This window comes from Mustela erminea, chromosome 11, assembly GCF_009829155.1.
Source record: "Mustela erminea isolate mMusErm1 chromosome 11, mMusErm1.Pri, whole genome shotgun sequence".
Taxonomy (NCBI): Eukaryota; Metazoa; Chordata; class Mammalia; order Carnivora; family Mustelidae; genus Mustela; species Mustela erminea.
In genome coordinates this window covers 44297514-44310174 of record NC_045624.1, presented here as the reverse complement: position 1 = coordinate 44310174, position 12661 = coordinate 44297514, and the positions used below count along the sequence as shown (strand labels likewise).

Below are 12661 nucleotides of genomic sequence, written 5' to 3'. Positions count from 1 at the left end.
GAAGAATGGGACCAGATAGGGAGTTGGGAAGGGAGGAAGGAGGGGGTATTAAGAGAGAGACCAAAGACGGAAAAAGAAAGATCCTGGCTCAAGTTGATTGCAGCCAAACTCCCATCTAGATGAAGCCACTACCACCTCCCAGAGCTATTTCAAAGCTGGGACCCAGGGCTCCTGAGATTCTGGGTGCAGCTTGCCCCTTAACCATATTTCCCTCCCTGGCAGATTCTTTCATTCACACTCCCAGAATCCTTTGGCTAGCCATTAGTTCTATGCCTGCTTCTCAAAAGTAAGATAGTGATAAAGATAACAGCTAGTTTTTCCTCATTTTTCCAGTAAAGTTACAGTCATACGACCTTGATAAAGGAATACAGTGCTAGTGTCTAAATCCTAAATGCTCACCCATTTGGTAGTCGGCATTTACTTTCCAGAAATTAGAGGTGAGAGTGATGGGAATGGCATGACCACCCCCATTCATTCCAGTGGAAGAAAGTGGCTTCCTCAAGGTGAGATGACTGACCCATTTGATTGAAAACGGCTTACACACTCGCCTACCACACAATCTGAAGTCACCTCGTGAAAGTCAGTCCTTGATTTTCTGAAAGCACATACATTATCACTGAGTTAACACATTACCACCAGACAAAGATAGCATTAAGCAGCCAACATGTTAACATTAAATTCATTTATCTGAAAAGAACCTATTACCTACCCAATGTTACCCAGCAGGGAGCAGTAACCTGCTAAAACTAGATGTTTAAAAAAAAAAAAGACATATTTTAATAACTTGTTTTGGGGATGCAAGACGGGAGGCAGCATGGTTCCAAATGAGGTTACCATCTCTGTGCACCTTGGGCAGCCTGCTGTCGGAATGTGGAAGTGTAGTAATGAGGGGAACAGCACACAGGTATCCAAAACTGTCTATAGTCCAAGCACTGCTCTAAGGTTCTATGCTCACATAATATTAGCAACAACTCCAATAGGCAAATAGTATTCTTATCATCCCTATTTTACAATAAGGGAGCTAAAGCACAGGAGGTTTTCCAGACCTACTAGAAAATGAACTGACCTGGAAAAGACCCGCGTTTGAGTTATGGCTCATTACCCTATCCAGTACAAATCTGTCCCCCCACCGGGTCCCATTTTCCACATGGTTCAAGAGAAGAATTTAGGTATAAAGATTTTTTTACATTTGTTCCACCTTTATGGGTCTACAAGGTCATCTGGAGAGAACAGGGTGGGGGGGGGAAGAAACCACAGAAAAGGGAGATGCATGTTGCTGAAAACATATTTTAATTATGGTATGGATTCTCCAATGACTGGCCTGGGATGAAAGGATGCAAGGAAATAATAAAGCATATTTGTCTTCCTGTCCTCCACCATACCTATCACCTTTTCTTCAGATGTGTGATTTGGATTAAGTCAGAGAAGAGCAAATTTTGGAAGAAAAAGAAAAGGAACAGCCTTTCCCTGCAATTAAGCCAATCAGAAAGGGAAGACAAAAAATATTATTCAAAAAAAGTTTCTAAAATGTGGGGCACCTAGGTGGCTCAGTCGTGAAGCAGCTGCCTTCGACTCAGGTCATGATCCTAGGGTCCTGGGATGGAGCCCCACACCAGGGTCCTGAGATCAAGCCTCGCATTGGGCTCCTTGCTCTGAAGGAAGCCTGCTTTTCTCTCTCCCACTCCCCCTGCTTGTGTTTCCTCTCTCACTGTGTCTCTCTCCGTCAAATAAACAAAATCTTTTTTAAAAATAAGTTTCTCAAAAGTAATTTTGTTTCATTTTTTAAAACTGAGCATGCATCAGAAAGTTAGCAAGGATACATCACTCTTCTTTATTTTAGAGACACAAAGTTTTTGGAGCCGGAGAGAACTTAAAGATAATATGGTCTAGAAGTTTACAAAATTTTTAAGTGACAGAACATTTTATTTAGAATAACATTTTATAAGGGATTCCAATGCTATTTCATGTTGAAAAATTAAAGAAAGAGCTGCTCTGGTTGAATAGGGCAGGGAGGAAATGCGTCGTTCTCAGGGACAGAGTCCACCACTGCCTTGTCTATCTCCCATTTCTGCGTGAGGAATACGCCCACTTCGCAGATGAGAAAACTGAAGCCAAAGTACCGTAAACTATTTTAGGATTTCTTGCTCCTAATTCAGGGTTGTTTCTAAACTACATTAGGAAAAAATCTGTCTTCCTGCCAATAAAGTATTAGTACTATTAGATGCATCATGTTATTATGTTACTCAGATTTTATTCTTTTTATCTATCACAGACAGGATATGTTTGACCGCTGCAGCAACCTTATGAACAACAGTTTCCATGGGTAGTCCACACAGAGAGAGGCAATAAACAGATGCAAACCCACCGAGAATCTAAAGATCTAAGGAAATGCAAAGCCACTCACAACTTTGCTTGGGAAGTTAACTTCCACTGTGACTTCCTTACCCAGCTTTTTCAGTAAGACTTTTTAGGAAATCTTATATGGTGAAACATCATATAAGATGTTTAGATAGAAATAGACAGAAAATAGAAAATAGATAGAAAAAAAGACAGACATGCATATATAATATATAATGCATATATACATACATATACATATACATATATACATAAATATAACTGCCAATTTAAAATAGTTCCCCAAATAAACATAGAGTAACTTTGTCTAAGCACTAGGCAAGCCTCTGTATCAGCAGCATTAAGTATCAAAAGATAAGAGAGAAAGTGATGTCTCTTTGTGTGGCAGAGTTCAAGGAAAAGCTGGGTGACTCTCCGACAAGGAAGTAGGCATCAGGCTTTATATGTGAAGAATGAGCCCTCAGGTCCCTTTCATCTCTAGGACATCACAACCCAATAATAATCATAAAAACCACAATCACTACTTTTACCTGTTACTGAACACTACTACCTTCTGTCAAGCATCATGCTAAGCACCTCACAGGCTGTTTCATTTCATCCTCAACCAAACAGTTCAGAAGAGTTCCTCATGCCCATTTACAAGTAAAGGCAAGAAGAGGTTCTCAAAGGTCAGATCCCTTTTGCAAAGACATACAGTTAACAAGTGGCAGAGCCAGGTTTTAAACCCAGACCAGAGTGCAAAGCTCCTGTTCCTTTCCTTTCTGTGTCCCTGCAGACACATAAAAAGGTAAGTAAAAGGATCGATAACAGAGAAGGCAGGCCTGCAGGAACACAGAGGAAGGGTCACTGATGCTGGGGGGAGAGGGACAGGAAAGCAGAGGTGACATTCAAACTGGATCTTGAAAATGAACGAGAAGTTGCTTACATGGAGATGAGTGAAGGCAGGTGATTCCAGAAAGGGCACACTGAATGAAAAGAAACACAGAAGCACGAGAAGGTGTGGGGTGTGCAGCTGCTCCCAGACTATTTTAGGTGGCTTGACTGTAAGTGCATAACTAAGAAGAACAGGAGGAAAGGCTGGAAGGATCAGCCAGGCTATGGTCATGGAAGAAACTCAGGCTCTCCCCACATGACGAAGAATGAGGGGTGATGCTAAGCAGTGGAAGGCATGGTCCCATGTCAAGGGTGCCCGCTGCCCTGAATACACATCATACACTGAGATCAGCTCTCCAGGAACCTGCCAGGGGCATATGCAACAACCATGGGGCAAATGATAACCAGGGTTCCATAAGATGAATCCGACTATCAAATACAAATGACCTCCTCAGCCTATGAAGAAGGAAGAGTTGCCCAAAGAAAAGAGACACAACCAGAAAGTGCACGGCATTGTCTCCAAAATACCCTTCGAGAAGCTTCGAGATCAGGACTGCCTGCTTCAACCTTCATGAAGCTCACCAGCGCCCTTGTTACATTTTTCATGATTTGGCAGTGGCATCATCCAGAGAGTCTGCTGAGGGGGAAGTTCTAGAGAAGACTTTAGGATATGGGAAGTAGCACCGCCAGGCACCGCAGCTCCTCCTTCCCGTTCACACCAGATGTGAGCCAGCCCGAAAACACACTGTCAGCGGAGGCTCTCCTCTCCCATCGGCTTCCCTTTCTGGCAAGGGGCCTCTCTGGTGACAGTCACGCTGTCTTTTCCCTTTGATGCCTTCTCATTTTGGTTTTATAATTTGGGGCAGACTCAGTCTCAGGAACCACTTCCACCAGGAAAAAGGAAGTACACGAAGAAGGGTGAACCACTAAGGCCAGAGGACTCCCATTCTCTGGCCCATCTGAAATGGGGCTCTGAGTAGCTACCATCTCAGCTACCCAGAGTTTGGCCAAGAGGGGGAGGGGGAGCAGACAGGAGAAGAAATAGGATGCAATCCCAGCTCAGGTGTGGTCTCACTGAACAAGTTTCTGCCCCTCTCTCTGGTAGGATCTTTCACGTGCTGTGGCAAACTCATGCAATGCTTCCAGTGGAGGTGGCACAGGCAAGTAGAGGTCTAAGCATAGCACTGAATCACACGTAACCTGGGATAAGATACTTCCCTTCTCTGGCCATGGGCTAGGTTGGGCTCAGCGGCTGCCAGATCTCTTTCAGTTCTCACATACCTTTGAAACCCACAGCCTGGCCTGGGATAACCAAACTTTTCATGGGTCCCCAAAAAAGCTACAGAAAAATCTGGAGTCTGGCTAGATTTGACTCTAATAAACACAACTTCAGTTGGTCAATCAGAGCCATCCCTGTATCTCTAAACAAAGTGACCAAAGGGTGACATGTAACTATAGCATTTGTTCCCTATGAGAGATTTGATATGGCCACTGGGAAAGAGAGAGGGTCTATTTATCTTTCCTTTGAGATAATATTATAAAGCTTGAAGTTATCCTGGCCCCGGGGTTATCTTTTTACCATGTAGAGAGAGTATACCAGAAAAAAATGACACCAACACAGAGAACAGCAGAGAGAATAGCTACAGACACAAAGAAGCAAAGGTTAAAGGATCTTTTGAGCCCCTTGATCCTACAATGCCTGAAGCCAGAGCTATCCATGGACTTTTTAAGTGGGGAGGATATATGCTATGGTGAGTGCTGTGAATTGTGTAAGACAGATGAATCACAGACCTGTACCCCTGAAACAAATAATACATTATATGTTAATAAAAAAATTTCTTTTAAAAATAAAAAAAGCTCAACCCCTTCCCCAAAAAAGTTATATGAACCAAATAAACAATATGAATCAGACTTCTGCCACTGAAAACCATAAAAATTCTGACTAATAGAACTCCCATAGAGGATTTTTGGAAGCAGTTTAAAAAAAAAAAATGTATGGCCAGTGCCTTAAACACTGAAAGCTCTCCAAGCATAGTAGAGTTCCTCCCCCATCTCATCCATCCAATAGAACATGAAGGCAAGGAACCTGGAAATGGTACAGGACCTTGGGGTGGGCAGGGGACCCGAGGTAAATGTAAGGAGACTTTTTATCTTGATAAATAGGTGCCCCAATAATTTTGTTTCAGTAGCAGTTTGATAATGGCCTACCAAGGCATTGCCCTTATTATACAAGTGAGTTCCTCAAAACGATCCTAAAGTGAGTGAAATATGTTATTTTTATCCCCAGTTTAGAGATGAAGTGGATGAGGTCCAAGAGATCTGTTGGCCTCCCTCCACTGATCTACCCTCCACTAGTGGCCAGGTAACACGATAGCACGCGGCTCCTGACTCCTCACTCTCGTGGCCACTCTGCCTCTCAGAAGACACTGCCAACCCAGCAGAATGAACGTGGCTGTACTAATGAAATTGAAAATTCTGTTCATGTAAAACTGCTGATGCTACAGTCAGCCAAATTCTGACCCAAATGCACATAAATCAGCGGGTTGTTCTTCCGATGGCTGTGAAGCAAATTTGAATGTGGAAAACCTCGGCACAGAAAGGGACCTTAGCAACCCTTTTAGCCAAGATGCTAATCATATGGAGAGGAACAAGTAGCCCAGCCAGTTTCAATGAAGCCCAGTGCAGAAGGCCCAGTGGCAGAGCTGAGAGCAGAAGCCATGGACCAGTGCTCCATTATCCCTGAGCCTCCTTCCCAGATCTTAAGAATGGCTCCTGCTCCCATCCAAGGATGTGGTTCAATGGTTTGTTCACAGATAAGAAGAAGGAATGCCCATTAAAGGCACAGGCCATTGGCAAAGGCTTCCTGGAGGAAAAAACTAGAGAAGAGAAACTCCAGGAAAGTGAAAATGCGTGTGGTGGCACAGGTGATGGCAAGGAATGGGTGTGCCTGGTGTAGGGGGCCCCAGGGGTAGGACAGCAAAGGCTGGACATTGAGGTGGGCTGGGGCCACCCTATGGAAGCTTAGACCTTTTATGCTCTTGTCGGTAGGGAACTGTTAAAATCTGTTGAGAAGGTGTGTAGTAGATGCAAAGCAGAATTGATTTAACAAGTATAATTTATAAAGAACAATAATTTTTTTTCAAAAAATTGTTTTGAACTGCCACAAGAGAAAAAGATTTGCAGATTCTTATCTCTGTAGCAGGACAGGGAGTGAGAGGGTGGGATGACACAGACCCAATGTCACAAAAAAATGCCAGGACTTTCCATTCATTCATTCAACAAACTTTGCTGAGTGCTTACTATGCGCTAGGCGCTCTGTGGTGAGAGGTATACAGCGGTCAATAAGAAACCCAGTGCCTCTACCATGGAATGTCAGTCTAATTAGGGAAACAGATAATAAACACATCATCACAAATCATTAAATGTGCTAAAAAGACAATAAACAGAATCCAGTACAGAAAACAATAGGGGTGGGGCCTATTTATAAATAGGTTGGCATCAACCAACTACTGCTTTATAACAAACCACCCTCTAAAATGTAGTGGTTCAGAACAACAGCGACCATTCTTTTACCTCTCATGATTTCAGGGTTGACCAGGCAGTTCTTCCACTGGTCTTGTTTGGGGTCTCTCATGCACTTGCAATCATACTATCGAATATGATTTCACGCACACGTGGGGCCTTGGCTTGTGACAGCAAGCGTTCCAAGGCGGGGAAGCTGCCATTCCTCTCAAAGGCTGGGCCAGGATCACTTCCACTGTATTTGTTTGCAATCACAGTGCTAGCTCTGATTCAAGGTCAGGAGAAATAAATTCTACCTTCCAAGGCTGGGGGGTGGGGAGGGAAGAAAGTGACACAGATTTCAGAGCCATCTTTAACCCACCTGTGTGGTCAAGAATGACGTCTGTAAGCAGGGGACAAGGGAGCCAAGCCCTGAAGCAGATAAAGAAGTCATTTAGCTAACAGAAAGGAGGAAAACATTTCTGTCAAGAGGGAACAGCATATGTAAAGATTCTGGTGCAGGAAGGAGCTTGAGGGCAGTTAGTAGTGGTGGCTGGGGTGATGTGGCAAAGGGCAGGGTGGGGGGGTGGGGAGGGGGAGTGGGAAGGGGAGTGGGAGGAGGAGCCAGGGAGGAGCCAGGTAGTGCCTTACTAGAGCCCTGAGGGCAGATTTGAGGGTGGCTTTCCTCTGAAGTACAAGGAGAAATCACTTAGGGATTCCAAGAGGTGTGTTTGTAAAGGGTCACTCTGGTTGCTACATGAAGAGCGTCTGGAAAGGAGTAAGAATGCAAATGATCTCAAAAAGTAACTTGGGGCACTGGGTGGGGCTGTCAGTTAAGAGGCCTACTCTAGATTTCCCATTAGGTCTTGATCTCAGGGTCCTGGGATCCAGCCCTACCTCAAGGTCTGCACTCAGGGCTGAACCTGCTTGAGGATTCTCTCACTCCCTCTTCCTCGCCCCTCCCTCCGCAAACTCCTCTCTCTTTCTCTTGCTCTCTCAAAAAAATAATCTTTAGTTTACAAATAAAAAAAAAAAAGTGACCTGAACTGAGGAGAGATCTAGACCCATGAGTTCCAGCATCCAAAACCCACAATGACAATACTGAACTAATCCAATCAGTGATGAACTGATTTCCCTGTTGATAGTATTACTACAAGATTCATGAGACTAGTGTCCCAGAGGGCAGAGATCACAAGTGTCCTGTCCGCCACTGTCCCTGAGGTTATAACAGAACAAATGGCCCATGACCAACTGGGCTTTTCAGAGAAGGATTATGAAATGTATTTCATTTATAGTCCAAAATGATTCCTGCCATAGGAACTATATTCAATGAGCAAACCTGAGACATGGGAACAAATCCATCTTCAACTAGACGGGAAGCTAATTTGGGGTTGTTTGGGGAAAGGCAGTAAGGCGCTGGCCAGGTTACATTTTGGTGCAAAAAAGGTTAACTGTATGTCCAGATAAGTGAAATGTTACTTTTTGTGTGATTAAGGACACAAGGGAAATTAGGGGAAATGCTCCCAAGGGCAATTTTTAAATTGTCCTCCAGGACACCTAAATGGCCCATTCTATTCCCTCTGATTCTCAGAAGTGAAAGGATTTTTAAGATCCAGAAGAATAAAATAATGTCCCCGTGAATACCTTCCACCCATACATTTTTGACAGATTCATACTAATAAAAAAGACCCTGAATCCTTCCTACATACAGACTGACAGATTCATCAGAAGTTGGCATATGCTTATATTTTTACTTCTGAGATATAAACAGACTCCTATAAGCAGGGTGTGGGACCTGATTTATGGAGAGGCATGGAAATTTATGGGCACAATTGGAAAAGTAATTAGCATGCAAAGCAAATCTTAGCCAGAGGCTCTAAAAACCCTCTGTGCCACCAGTACCACCATGGAACGGGGTGGACTCCCACAGGCACCATCCTGTGGCTACTCCGTTGCCTGGGCTAAATGTAAGTGAAGAAATGAAAATAATTCTCCTCAGTGGGATTTCAGAAGCACTTAAGAAATCTTAACCAAAGCACTGAAAAGAAAGTACCAAGTCCTTGAACAGAGCTCCAATCTTGTCAATTAAGATCCTGTTTGCAGCCCTTCTGGTTTCACTATAGGCACACCAAACACAGCCTTCGGCATCAGCCTCCAGATAACAAAGATTCCAGTTCCTATTTCCCACGCCCACTCAGGCCCACAGAGCATTCGTGAAAATCAGTCCCCACCCTTCACCCATCCACACAACATAGCAGGAGTAGCCTCTCCATCTGGGCCAGAAATTGGTCTCATTTGCCATGGAGGTTCCAATTTTAGTGACCACAGTAATCATTTCCCATGTACTGCTGCTCTATGTACGACCCAATCTATCAGAAAACATTCTGCCAGATCAATTCCAAGCAATTCCTAAAGATACTACTATAGCTGGGACTTGGGACCACATTTCCTATTCATTTACTGCAGGATTTATCCATCTCTTTGTTCTAGAACCAGCTGGTCAGAGAGGAAATTTTAATGCATCCATGACCTTTTCAAAATCCCTCCACCTCCCACAGCAAAATCAAACTTGGTGAAGGGTTTATTGACAGCAGGCTGGTCATTTACTCCTGGTCACCTCGGGAGCTTTATTTGATAACTATGGCTCTTAAAAACAACAGTCTCATCAAAATGAAAATGTGCATATGTCAGAATCTTGGCAGGGAGACTTCTATCATTCAATCTGATTATAAATTTGATTAAAATTGCAGCGATCACCTACCGCCCACAGTTACTATCTAGCCCCGGAAACCACGACTAATAAAAGCATCATCATAAACCACTTAAAACATAAAGGAAAGGAGGTGGGGGAGGAATGGGGGGAAGAATAAAGGGGAGAAAAAAAAAAACACTCCTAAAAAAGGCTACAGAAATTTAAAGACAAAAAAAACCACCTTCTGAAAATGTGGTGATTGGACTTTTCTTTCTCTTTCTCTTTTCTTTAAGCCAATTAAGCACGTGCTTAAATTTGAGTGCTTATCAGAGTTTGCTCTCCAAAAGTACATGTGAACGCATTATTCTGGGCATCTTGGCAGCAGCCTGACTCCGCGTCATTTCGTGCCGCTGGCTGAGCCCATCTCGCCCGGCATTTGCAAACATCGAGGACACGCTTTTCTCATTGGCCGGGTCCTCCAAAGCGGCCAGAAGCCCGCAGCAGCGGCGAGGAGGCTCCCTTTGTCCCAGCTGCTGCTAACCATCACGCCAAATCAATATCCCCTCGGAAGGCGCTTTCACCTTTCACCGCAGCAATTGATAGCGCCCCAGAGGCTCGGTGACGTCGCTGGGTGTTTGCTCAGCGAAGGAAAATCCCTCTGCATCACCGCCGGCTCTGTCCTCACTCCCAGTGGAGCGCGCTTGCCTGTCCTTAATCACCCGTGAAATAACCCAAGGGGACGACCAGCTGTGACTCATGCTTTTCACCTTTGAAGGGAAGTAACATTTTGGAGCAGGATTCCACTCTGGCCTGCCTCCAAGGGACACAAGAGAGAGAATACCCTTCCTGTTCTCCACTGACAAGGACCCGGCGATGCCGCTGGAAGGAAAGGGCCAACATCAATAATGCATTGGGATCGTGGCTGACATAGTTTTCAGCTATCTGGGTAATTGAGCAGTTGTCAAAATATAGCTCTAAAAGGCCATGTGCATACAGAGCCTTCACTGTTCCGGAAAGGGCAGGCTTAACCCTGCGTAGTGTCCATAGGACATATCCAGTCTCTCCTCTCCCCCAAAATAAGTATTTGCTACCAATGTGAGTTAGTAATAGTAAGAGTAGCAGTATAATAATAAGAATAGCTACTGTTTACCATATGTAGTATGTTATCACCCTCTTTGTAATCATGACAATGCTTGGAAACTTAACTTGTCCGAGGTCATTTAGTAAGTGGAAGAACTGGATTTAAACCGAAGCCTGTCATCGGCCTACCCACTATGGTGTCTCCCAAAAGTAGGTATTTTTGTGTAAGCTGAAAGGCTAATGCTAAGCATCTGGTTAACCAACAGCCCTCTCATCCACAGCCCTCTGATAACGGTACAATCACTGCAACTGCAGACCATTTCCAGCCATCTTTAAGTAGCTTTACAGAAAAGAACAGGGAGAGGAGAGTACAGCCACGACCACTGACCCAAGACCACACTGGCAGACAGTGGCAGTACGCTGAAATGAGAAGGCCCTTGCAGTGAGAAACTTAACAGCTAGTCTCTTAGCAAATTTCAAGTATACAATATAGGAGTACTAACTGTAAGCCACCATGCTACGTATTAGATCTCCAGGATGTACTCATCCCGAGTAACAGAAACTTTGTACACACGTTGCTTGTACCAACAAACCTCTGCCCAACATTGCCCCATTCCCCTGCCCCCTCATCATCCCTGGCAGCCACTGTTTGACTCTGCTTTTATGAGTTCAACTGCTAAGAGTATATCTTAAGTGTTCTCAGCACCCAAAAAAAGTGATTATGTGAAGCGGTATGTTAATTAGCTTGATTGTAGTAATCCTTTCACAGTGTATACATATATCAAAATATCACATTGTACTTTAAACATATACAACTTTTATTGGTCAGTTATACCTCAATAAAGCTGGGGGGGGGGGAAGAGCTTTTAATTATTATGGGAACTGCGTCGGTCATTCATCTAAAGGCCTACGAATAGAGCCTCACCTTCAGAAAGACACAGCACAGCATGTACCACCGGTTTCCCGGGGAGGCACGGTCTCTTCCTGAGGGGTTCCCTGACCAACAGGGAACACAGTGAGGGACTCCAGAAAGAAACCCCACATACCCCACACCCAGGAAACCCTTTCTCACCCATTCCATGGTCTTGCTTTTGCCTCTGCAGCATTTTCCTCCAGAGGAGAGACCATAGTAAAAATAGCACTGGCTCCCTTCATTAAGGCAGGACAAAATACTTTCTTGGCACTGTTCTCCTGTCTTTTAAACTTCTCTCATTTCTCATCTAATTCTTCTGTTGCAAGAAATGAAAAGAAAGCGTGTTCCTGGAATGGTACATGCAAATGAGGAGACAATGATGGGAGCTGAGCTGACATGTTCCAGAGCAGACAGCAACGCACAAAGCTAAATGAGCAGCAGGCTCCTCATCGAAAACACAAATAATAATGATAGTAATAATAATGATAATAATAGCAACACTTCTGCATTCATCTCCCTTTGGGCCAGTCCTTTTCTCGGGCTTCCCAAATCAGAACACGGAATTATGCAGAGGGCCCGAGGGGCTCTGCCCTCTGTGATCTCTACTCAACCCAGATTAATGAAGCATTCATAACACCTGTGCTTACACTTCTCACACTGTCATCCCAGCCATGTCAGGGCTGGTTTCATCTGCGTAGGAACAAGCCTTTAAATTCCAGCGGCACCAGGGATTCAAAAGGCAATGACCTTGACATACACAGGCTTTCCTCTCACCACCCAGGAAGCTGGGGGCTCAGCACCACCAATACCACACAAAAGCCACCTTCCACCCTGGAATTAATCATCATTTCAGAGTTTCCATTACAAATCTTTGTTTAGAGAAGCCCAGAACAGTGGACCAATCATGGGGTTTTAGAGTGGTTTTAAACTTTTATGGATCAAGGACACCCCTGGAGAATCTGATAAAAGCTACAGAGTTTCTGCCTATTTAAATTAAACCTATATGCTAAGATTTGCATATATAAGGAGACTCTTGGACTCTCCTGGAGCTCTTCCAGGCTCCTTTTGCCAAAATCCTACTGTGGTTCAATGATGTGTGTGTATGTGTGTGTGTTCTAATCTAGTTCACTCTTCTTAGCACGAAATGAAAATGATATGAACTAAAAGGAGAAGGAAACTCGATCCCAGGACCCTGGGATAATCACTGGAGCTGAAGGCAGATGCTTAACTGACTGAGCCACCAG

The 12661-nt window shown here is 44.2% G+C and overlaps 1 protein-coding gene across 3 annotated transcripts in view; it reads right to left on the bottom strand.

Moving 5' to 3' along the window:
* The window catches only part of PDE1C (phosphodiesterase 1C), a 582509-nt gene that overhangs the window by 298671 nt on the left and 271177 nt on the right, over nucleotides 1-12661 (bottom strand). The window lies entirely within an intron of this gene.